Genomic DNA, 11728 nt, shown 5'->3' with positions numbered 1-11728 from the left:
TCCACACGAGTGTTTTGGAGTTGTTGGATTGTGTAGCTATTTGATGAGTTTGATGAGGGACTGGGGATCAATACCGTTCACCTCCATTGTGTTTGCCAAGCTGCTCAGCAAACAACATCTCAAAACAATATGCGCCGATGCAATTGAAGGTAACCTACCCTGATATAGATTATGGCGAATTTGCCAAAATGTTGAACTATCCCTTTAAATATGATGAAACACTTGGATGCACATCCATGCTGTTAATCTCTTGGTGTAACACAAAGTGTTTGTTAAGGGAACCAGTTTGAGATGACTTGTGGTTTTTTGACATGGTGCATTAGTGCGCTGGAATCAGCCATTAGAAGATGGTAACTTGTGGCCATAACGAGATGCTCATGGACAGCTACTATATTCTGTGGCTGTGGCATTCAAATGATTAATGATAGGTAGGGTATAGTGTGTGTGTGTGTGTGCGTGTGCCAAGAAAGTATTCCTCACAGCTTTACACCACCACAGTTTAACATGAGGCCGGTTGGGTCCATGGATTCATGCTGACACCAAGGTCTGACCCTGCCATCCTCTAACCTCAGCACAAATCACACCAGACTTGCTAGCTGTCCAGTTTTGGGGAGCCTCTGTTCACTGCAGTTTTCATTTCTTGGCTGTCAGGACTGAAACTGGATGTCGTCTTCTGCTATTGTCGTCCATTTGTCTCACAGTTTCAGGCGTTGTACATTCCAAGTTTAACGCAGTTGTAAAGAGTGGTTAAACAACTTCCTGTGGCTTTTTTGTCAGTTCCAACAAGTCTGGTCATTTCTGGCTGACCTTTTGACCAACAAGACATTTTCATCAACAAAACTAATTGGATCCTTTTTTTTCTTTTCTTTTCTTTTTGCACCGTTTCATGTTAAAGAGAGACAACTGAATGTGAAAATCTCAGGAGATCAGCAGTTTCAGAAATACTCAAACCAGCTTGTCTGGAACTAACAAACAAAGTCACTGAGATCATACATTTTCCTTATTCTTATGTTTAACGTGAACATAAACATGAATGCACTCCTATAAGTGCACAGGGAGTCTATGTTTTTATGTAATGTTGTTTCCGCTGCCCCCAAGTGGTGGGAACTTAGTCTGTCTTACAGTCTGTTGGCTTGTATTTGCTCTGTAAGCGTTTTTATTGGAATGTAATGTTGATCTCTTACAAGCATTGATTGTTTTTTATACTTTACATTTGTTGAGTATGCAGATGCATTTAGTGACATTTCCTCTTGCACTGTGCTCACTTCAGCCCTGGTGCCAAGCTGATACGGACCGGACCCACTGAGTGTGAGGATCGAGATGGAAGAAGAAACTTATATCAACCCTCCAATCCAACGCCTGGTAAGACATCCAACATGCTAACTCTCCCAAAAAACTAATTGTAATTACATGCATTTTAATTATCATCTCTTGGACTGTCTTTGACTGAAAAAGTAATCATGGACTATAACTCAGTACTTCTGTTTAATAATGCATAGCTGCCCAATCCTCTAGTATAGTTGGGCAGTCATGCTTTGTTGACAGATAATCACGGTGAGTATGACGGCGTTGGTTTCATAAAACTATGTGAAAGCTCAGTTTTGTTGCTAGACAAGTTTATTCAAGATTATTTTTCATTTTAGAATGACAATATGAAATAAAATAATGTATTTTCTGGTCAAATTACAATCTTTTAACTCTTTACCTTATGTCAGCAGCTCTGTTTACAGCTCTGTTTACTGTTAAGTGTTTGGAGCTCTTGAAATAAAAATCTCTATAGTGCTGATGTAGATCATGATGTAAAACATCTTTAGGTGTTTGACTGTATTACTCAAATCTAAAAGGCTTTTTTGATGCCATCCAACATCAGAAAACCGAGGAAAGTGGGACTGAAGTAATAACGTAAGCCTTACTTTCTTTATTAGAATAAAGCAGAATAATTTTCCCCCCTCTAAACTCTCGCTGGTCACTAGACCTTGGATCTGGATTTGGGAAGAACTAGACTGAGCCTACCGGTATTTGATTTATATATTTAATAATGATTTCATTTTGTAGAGTTCAGCATGTGAGGGAAAATGCTGAGTATGTCAGTTTACTTTTGTAAGCGATTTTTTGGCGGTTTTGGCACAGCTAAATACGTATCTGCCAGAGAAATATGTAAAAACCTGTGTCTATTTGTGCTCTGTTTAGTGCTGGTGTGACAGATGGAGAACGAATGGAGCATTTTCGACACCTTTCTTTGATAATGACAGAGCACACAATTAGTTTTAATTGAAATACGTGTACTCTATTTATTGACACAAAGCATCTGTGTATGCATCATTATGTTTAATCATTCGAATTGATCACATAAGTTTTTACTAGACAGTCTTCCCCTGATTCATTGTGATGGGTTTATTAGTTCCTCACAAACAAATCAATGAACCCTCAGCTTTGTGGTCAGTAAAAATGAGTGCTTTACCTATTCTAAAGAAACACAAGCCCCAATGCCAGTCTGGAGAATCACATAGCAAATACTACTGATTGTGAAAACTGGAATCTGTTCATTAATATTAATATAATAGATAAACAAATACACTTGGAAAGCTCGGCCTGGTTTATGTGATCAGTATAAGTACAGTAAGTATAGTGTGTGTATGTTGTATCAACCATTTTTTGTTACCTACTGACCTTCAAGCCCAATACAGCTAAACAAACAGGAAGAAAACAAATCTCTATTCTGCTTTAGAGAACATTTGTTTAGTTTTCATCAAACAAACAATATAGTGCAATAAGATCAATTGTTAATAATGTATGCTGCATACAGTATGGGGAAAACTGTAACAATGTTGATCTCAGCAGTGGATCCATAAAAGAGACATTATTTCTCTCTCTGACATTTGATATGTAGCAGCTCTGATCCTTCCATACACCATTGTTGGACTAAAATCTGTTAGATATACTGTAGTGGAGTCAGACCCCCATTCATAAAAGCATTTGTTCATCTGTCTGACCTCGTTTACTCATGTATCCTGTGGACCAGTGCAATAAAAACCTGCGAGCTTGGTGAGAGTCATCAATACTCCCAGAGAGGAGAAAAGAGAGATGACAGAAAGGCTAGATGCAATCAATGTTTTTGTGGTAAGAAGTTTTCTCCTGCTTTCCCTTTAAAACTACAGTACCAGTACCCCTTTTTTGTGTTTATTTTTTAAGTTTCCTTTTATCCTGACGAATATCTATGTGATCGAAACGTTGATCTTATAGCCTACAATAAACATTAGAGGAGCTACAACAGTGTGCGGACTTCACCCTTTTTCAAAAAGTCTATTTTTTAAGTTTACACTCATTGAACATTCACATAGAAAGTGTAGAAAGAAAATGCTGCCTCATTGGTCTAATTCTGTTCATTAGTACAAATAGTACTATGAGTGTCAGTCATCACATACTTTATTTGAGAGTAACACAGAGAAAATCTTCTGCCCAGATACGCTTTTTTTTTTCCTTATCAGTGATTACCCATCGCCCTGCTAGATTTATCCTTTCATATTGGCCACAAGCTTAGTGATTAAGACTGCTGAATGCAGTTCTTTATGGGAAGTATGTGCCAGGTTTCCTTCTCTAATGAGTTGGCGAGTGTGCTTCAGGCCATCGAGAGAAGCTGCACTTTCGTAATGAAATCTGATTGCGCAGGGTTTTGTCTGCCTGTTAATTATTGAATAGCAAAGTGATAACGTCACTGCAGGAATTCTATACTTATGGTGACAAACATCTCAACACTGTGCTTTTGTTTTCTTATTAAGTTTTTGATTCTCAAAAATAATTAATATCTGGAATTAAAACCCAACACTTAAATACATTCTTTCATACTTGAAGATTATATTAGTGTACCACACTAAAGGATGGACTTGTCGTCAGGGATTTTCACCAGTTCTCATATACTATCTATTCTGCTGGTCTCTATTGCAGGTATTACGCAAGTAATATGGACCTAGAGAACCAACTCCAACTCAACAGGAAAAACAGCAGAGTAAGAGGACACAATCTGTAAATTTTGATTTGCTTCAGTTTATTTCAAGAGGCCTAAATAATTTGATACCCAATTCTCACACTGTCAGGTCAGTAAAACAACTGTTTAATGTTGTCCTCATAAAACATTATGAACTTGTGATAAGGCTTCCCCCTGGAGCTCTAGGATTAGTATTACAAAATCATAATGCACAATCAATACCACCAGAAACCCCCCACCCCCCAAAAAACGTGTTATTCATAAAAAGAAGAGAAAAGCACCAACAACCAGTATTTATCTTTTTTTATTCAAATAACATCTGCACAAACACTGCATACCTAATTGAATTCATAGATTAACAGAAAGAGTGAAACAGCTCTTGGATATTTGGCTCCATCTGGTGGTATGAAACACGCAGATGTCTGTATATCACATCAAATCTAAATTGGTGTGTTGAGAGACTGACCTACACAGAGAGGCGCCAAGGCTCACAGACAAGTTAAGCCTGAATTTTTAATATCTGTAGACTGAATATCAAAGGACTGTTGAAAATTATAGATGAGCCACCACGACACATCAGATCCTTTTGAGTCAATTAGACAGAGGAAGAAGACAAAATTGGTATTTTAACGGCTATACGATCTGTCACTTGTAATATATAGAACCTGTAGTCTGTCACTCAGTGGGTTGTGGATTCAGAGTTACCAGACGCCCCTGTGATATTGCAGATACTTGCTCTTTGGTGTTTGAATACTGCCATCTACTTATTGTTGTTTTTGTTAACTCTTTGTAAGGTTTGGTTTGTTTGGCTGGTAGTTACCTTAGCTGCAGTTTAATGTACAGAGCTTGTAAAGGGAATCACCCACCTCCTTGGAGCTACTCATGTTTTATTCCTTTGTTTTACATTCACGTACTGCAATCACCTGAAACCCAACTACACACACTAATTATGTGACTTTTGAAGCCGTCGGCTGCACTAATGATGATTTAGGTTTTTCTTATTGAAGGTGCATACACAATCACTCTCTATTTGTAATTCATCAGATGGCTTTGTGCAGACCTGTTTTCACTTTGAATTAAAAGGTCTTTTTGTGTTGATCAGTGTCAGTCAAATCCTCTTTGATTCAATGTCGTCAAACTTCAAGGCAAGGATAAACAGTGGCTGTGGGCACCATAACTATCTTGCTGACCCTAGAACAGTAGTTTAGCTACCCATATGTGTCCTGATTTTACATGTTAATCATAAGCAAGTGTTTCTCTTTGGCACGTTATAATATATGATTAACATTCAACCTAGTGTGTATTTGTGTGTGGAATGTGTTTGTGTGTTGGCTGAGCAAAGGTAGTAGAAAGTGGAGGGCTGTCAGAGGCAGAGGGACGGGCTGTTGTTTGAAGTGCCGGGGAGCGTGCAGTCGAGGTAATTGTGTCTGACGGGCGGCGATAATGATGAGGCGCAGATCAGATCAGCTGCAGTTCCCCTGCCTCCAACCCCCCACTGCTTGCCTTCACTTTTCCCTTCTCTCCTAATTGACCGGGCCGCGTCTCCCCCGAGCCCCTTTGTTATTATTTATTAATAATTCATCTCTAAATAATTCACACCCGTGGACCCGCTGTGTTAATTGAGCCGAGTGGGGTGGCAGTGCTGCGGGGTGTGTATATATGTGCTTGTGTATGTGGGGGTAGAAAAGGAGGGGAGCAAGGGGGCTTAAAAAGTAGGGATGAAGTGGGAAGTGGGCCTTCCTCAACTTGTGGGTGAACAAAAAAGGGAAAAAGGTTTGTGTTGTTGTGGATGAGGATGAGGCTTTAGGGCAACTGGACAGCACAGCTGTGTGTGTGTGTGTGTGTGTGTGTGTGTGTGTGTGTGTGTCTGAAAGCAAGCGGAAATCAATACAGTTCATAATATTTAGAAGTAAGGCTTTAATTCTCACACAGCAGACTTAAAACATTAACATTCTCACTCTTGGCTTGTTTTACATGTAAACTATAAGGTAAATACATGCATTTTAATATTCAAATGATATTGGATTAAATTGAAAAAAGCTCTATAGCTACTGAGTGTTGGGGCGTCGCGTGGCGTAGTGGTTGGAGCGGGCGCCCCATGTATGGAGGCACAGTCCTCGCTGCGGTCGGCCCCGGTTCGGGTCCCGCGGCGGGCGCCATTTGCTGTGTGTTGTCCCCCCTTTCTCTGCCTCCCCGTTTCCTGTCTGTCTCAACTGTGCTATCTATAAAGGTATAAATGCCCCAAAAATATACTTTAAAAAAAAAAAAAGCTACTGAGTGTTCATCAACTCTTACATGAATCTTTTGTCGTTGAATTGACTGTAAACAATATAACAGAGAATAATAAGCAGGGTCCTTAAAAATAGTTCTTGATGTTATGCTCTTATTGTGAAACAATATGAATATTAGGCACTAAATTATTATGATTTTTTTTTAATTCTCAAATATTGGCATTGGCTTTATTTAAAAGTCCACTTGTAGTTAGGTGTAAAATAAAGATGATTGTGGACATGTTTACATGTAAAATAGTTATAAAAGCATCCTTAACTCTTATAAAATCACCATGTAATGAAATAAAAAGTACAGTTTTTTTTCATTACTGTTAATGAATCAGTAGCTGAAGGACTGGCATGTGCTTGAGTCTGAGCAGTGATGTGGTTTGGTACCACTCCTGCAGTCAGCAGCAGAGCAGTCCAGTAGAGGTCAGTATCAGATCACCAGAATCTGCAGCGCCACACGCACCGAGGCTGCTTCGTGCTTACTGCCACGCTGCTGTTAATTTGAAACGACATGCTTTGTTTATGTTAAATTATTCATGCAACCTTTCATTAACACTCTAAACAAATACAAATAGCACAGCATAGAGGGGAATCATAGCAGTCACACTGTGCCAGGGAATGTTTTCTCAAGAAGGCCCCTGCTTGGTGGTTTCTCAACCTGCTCACTGTGCATTAGCACTGAGAAGCCTGCATCCTGCTCCTAAACCACTGGCCAGCTGGGGCTGCTTTCCCCTTACCAATATCCAAGAATACATCAAATTTAAAAAGGTTAGATTTGAGACTTTTTGTTGCCTCTGGCTGAATAGCTCATCACACTGAAGCCAATGTTTAAAATTTAACTCAAAACTGAAAATTGAAAACGCTGACTGTTTCATAACAAGTTACAAAATCATTCCCTCTGTCGATTTTTTTTTTCCTATCCTACATTTCTCTGAGTCTTCCTCTGACTCAAACACTGGCACTGTGTCGAGTCGCTTGGGCAATGCTCGTCTTCTGAGCATTGCCTAGTTGCTAAATCTCTTTTAAGCAGAGCAATATATCAAAAATCAAAGCAACTCTGAACCCAGGCTTTTAAAAGTTTAGATTTTCTTTGTTGGGGGAAATTTCTGGGTTGGGGAAAAAAAACAAGTTTGTGAAAAGAGAAAAAAACACTCCCCAGTTTGTGTTTCTTTGGGGAACGGTTCATCTGAAGCTGTCGACAAGGTCCATACAAGTCTCCTGCTACCACGGAGCATACAGACTGTCTTTCATGCTGCGGTGGTTTGGGACCAGAGAGGAAGGGCCAGCAGAGAGAAATCTGTCTACCCGCGCTCAGTGTATACACTGCATGTATTTTTGTAGACATCGTCGTACACTTCACTTAATCTAAGAGTACATCAAAGCATCCTCTGCTCCTCTTCTTCAGTTAAATCCTTCTGTGGTCCTTATTACCAAAGTGCTCATAAATGCCTTTGGGGAGTTGAGAAGAGGAAAAAACACAAACAAAAAACAAACATGTTTGCTTTTATCTTTCAAATAACTATTTATGCTGGTACAAATGAGCATTCTGAGAGGGGATCATATTGTATCGTAGTGGGTGAAGATGTAAAGATTTGCGCAGACTTAAAAGAATAAAGGGAAGGCGGCATCGCAACAGGGTTAATTGTTTCGGTGACGTTTGCCAGAATGTCATCATTGCTGCTAGATTGAAGTGGGATGCCAATCTGTGGGAAGAAAAAAAAAAAAAAACCAAACGCTTTTTGATTCAGCAAGTGGTTTCAAAAAGTGCCAGCGAACGTAAGATTAACAAATGGCTTGTACCAGTCTGTTTTTGATTTATTTTTGATGGCTCTGATGTGAGCATGGAAGTGAAGGGACTGGTTGTATATTCCAGCGGACCGCAGGGCCGGGGCCAGGGAGTAAACAGGCTCTCAGCGGCACAGAAGTCTTTCCATCAGGATAGAGAGTGTAACCCCATGGAGATCCTAGAGAGTTCTGAAGCCAGAGATGGTGAATAATAGAACAAAGTGAGGATGAGTCTTCTGAGGTTCCACTGCTCTTCAATATCCCTCCCTGCATGGAGAGCGGATGTGTGTGTGTGTGTGTGTGTGAGAGAGTGAGAGGAAGAGAGAGAGAGACAGAGCACTGATAGTTGCAACTTCTCCATCCATCTTAACTAAACTATGAAGAATGTTTTCCTCTTCGCAAGCAACACCCATCAACGAAGCAACCAAACTTTGCTTAAAGAAAACAATTGTAATTGTCGACTGGCACAATGACAGCGACACAGAACGGGAGAAAAAAAAGTCTGCATTGATATGACGGCATCAAAACCTAATCTCATGGGACTGCGGGCCTCTTCTTCTTTTTTTTTCTCTTTTCGCCCATGAAAAATTCACATCAGCCACCCCTCCTCCCCTACCAACGTGTGTCCTCTGTGCATCTCCAACACCGAGAACTGACACGCGATAAACGAAGAAATATTCAAAGGCAGGCCGGGGCTACTTGTCTCCCACAGGGGGTCTCCTTTTTTTTTTTACCCCCTTCGCCACTGGTGAGAAATCAAAACTCTTTGGACGTCACAGAGGCCGATTGAAGTTCGGTGCCTGCTCTGGAGCGGTCCCTTGCCCCAACGATGGCAAGCTTCATTAGAGCTGTCAGTCAGGCCCTGGTGACGGGGCAGCGCCACAGGGCACCCTCAGGGCCCAATCAATGTTGGGGTCCCCAGGAAAGAGCCATCAAACGGCCCTATAAGATGATGCTGTCACCCCGCATTGTTGAGCTCCATGCTCATCCCCCCATTGATCACATGATTAATAGCTCGGCTCCACACTTTCAGCTCTCTATTTGAACTCTGATGCAAAGCTGCGTTCTTGTATTTTTAATCACTGACTTCCCATTGGCTCTGGTATGGAAATGTGCACCCTGGAAGCCTATATAGGAGCAAGTCTGACTGAAACTCTAATGATGAAGGAGAATGAAACTTCTCTCACAAACAGCTCACCCCACTAGTGGCAGTGGGAAACAGGCAGCCAGTTGTTATTTTTTGCATCATTTCAGCTTGCTTTTCCCAGTGTGTTGCAATCACAATGAGTCACATGATGCAATGAAAATAAATGAGCCAGTGGGTGCTTCTCTGTCCAACAATCTCAAATCCTGGAACAATGAGATATCCACGAAATCACGGTACACAATTCAAATACAGGAGCAAACAAAACCCAAACAAAACAAAGCAACCGTCTTTGAAGAGTGAAAAACTCAGACTGCCTAAGTTCCTTTCAACAATATACAGAGTGCAATATTCTCAGTACCAGTATGTTATTCAGAGCGTTCCTCCAAATATTTGGAGAGAAGGAGGAGAGATGAAACAGGGATAGAACAATGGGACTTTGGCTGTGTTATGGCGTTAGTGCACCTCGCCCCGCCAGCCCTTTGTAGTGTGTGTCCCCATCCCCAGTCGGCCTCCCGCTTGTTCTGAGTCCAGGTGGGGTCTCGGTCCCCCTCCTCCACCACCCACTTCCCCCCAATTTGCCTATCTCGCACACACCTGCTCCATCATTTACTCACACACAGACACACACAAACACACAAACACACACACACACACCTTTTTTTTTGTTTCCAGCCATCTAAGCACAGATTAAAGACTGAGTAAGGGGCTGATTTGCTGATGAATTATTGTTATTTACAATTTTGCATTTAAAGCATGTTTTTAAAATGAGTTGTTATATTTCAGTCTTGGATCAGGACTGGTGCCTGTAACCCAAATCTGACTCTGCCCATAAAATAATTTACCCCTCCATAATGTTATAACACTGTGAAATATTCCCTTTGATCTGTTTGGTTCAACTCAGTGACATATGAGAGGGTATTTTGAGGATAGAAAAGTCTCTTTACAAAGAATATGAATAAAAACTTTAGATTGTATAAAAACCCAGCTGTATACATATTATATATGCATATTAATTAGATCCATATATTATTGATCATAAACAAGATCGCTGCTGTCAAGTGCTGTAGTCAGATGAAGAAGGATAAAGGATGTTGCTAATTTATTCAGGCTCTCTTCTAATGGAAATGAGTAAAATATTCTCTCTGGACTGTAACAGTGAACAGCTCCCGAAAGTTGGGCAGAATCCCCCCCCCCCACACACACACACACACACACACTTCAAATGCATTTCATATGTAAAAAGTTGCCTTTAAAATGCCCATAAGCAACACATTTAAAAGTGGTAAGATATCAGTTTCATTTTATCTCACACTCACATCAAATCCACAAGATAAACCCTTCACTGCATGCCCTCCCCTCCTTTCCCTTCCCCACCCCCACTCCCCCAGCGTGCAGTACACAAACAGACCACTGGAGGATGCTGAGATATACACTGCAGGAAGATGAAGTTGTTGAGTCTGGAACAAAGAAAATAAAGTAATGATTTCTCTGTCAGATATTTGGCTTTGGGTACGGAGTGCTACTCTTGTTCTTAGTAAAAGGTTGATCATTAGCAAGTACCAGACTGTAGACACCTTTTATCCAGCAATCAAAGGCAAATAGCAACAAAAACAAGGTCTGACCTATATTCACTCTGCAGCAGCATCCCAGAGGAACGACAGGTACCGGGGCATCACGCATCCTTACAGGATGTGAAGAGTGCACGTGACTAAAACAAATATGCTTGTGCCATGGACTGATAAAAAAGAATAAACACCCTTCAACACATGATCAATAAATACAGCTATTCATTCTTACATTTAAATCCAGCCCCCTCCCTTTTTCACGTTGAGGGGGTGTCTATGGTCAGCGTGAAGAGCCTGTGTCTGGTGGAGGTAATCCTTGGTGATCTGCCCTAATCTGTCACAGATACGCAGCTGAAGTGCAGAGAAGCTGTTAGAGGAGAGCGGAGGGATGGGGGGGCTGGATTATGGCAGTACGTCTGCATTAACTCGCTGGCCTTATCTCTTAAACGCTTTGCAAAAACAGCTTTGCCTTGTACACAGGGAATGGTGCAGTGTACTGTACAAGCTCGGATGTATGCTCGTGTGTATGTGTGTGTCATGCGAGCTGAGCTTATTTCATGCCAGCCATACAGGCCTGAGAAATAAGTGTCACCGTAATAGAGCACTAGAGCAGTGCCCAGCGCCACCTTGTGCCTGTTCACATCTCAGCCTCACTAGCTGCCTCAAAGCCTGGTAGCCATTCCCAGGTCAGGTGGTGCATTTTTAGCCTTCCTCCCTGTTTTTCCGGGCACAATGGCCGTCTGGCCGATTCTGTCCCTCAGCAAGTACAGTCACTCGATTTCCACAAACATATCAAATCGCTCTTTGTCCCTATATCTGCAAATTATGTGCTCATGACACAGTTTTTTCCTGTTCAAACCACACGCAATTATGGTTTACACGGTGATTGTGGAAAAATAGCTAATTGTCGGTTGTTGCGGATGAAACCGTCTCACATGTCGAGTCGCGCCCTTGTTTGGAGCCTGAT

Source organism: Trachurus japonicus, chromosome 1 (assembly GCF_045865225.1).
Source record: "Trachurus japonicus isolate A0001 chromosome 1, Traja_1.0".
NCBI lineage: Eukaryota > Metazoa > Chordata > Actinopteri > Carangiformes > Carangidae > Trachurus > Trachurus japonicus.
The sequence above is the reverse complement of the archived record's forward strand: the minus strand, read 5'-3'. Positions refer to the sequence as shown.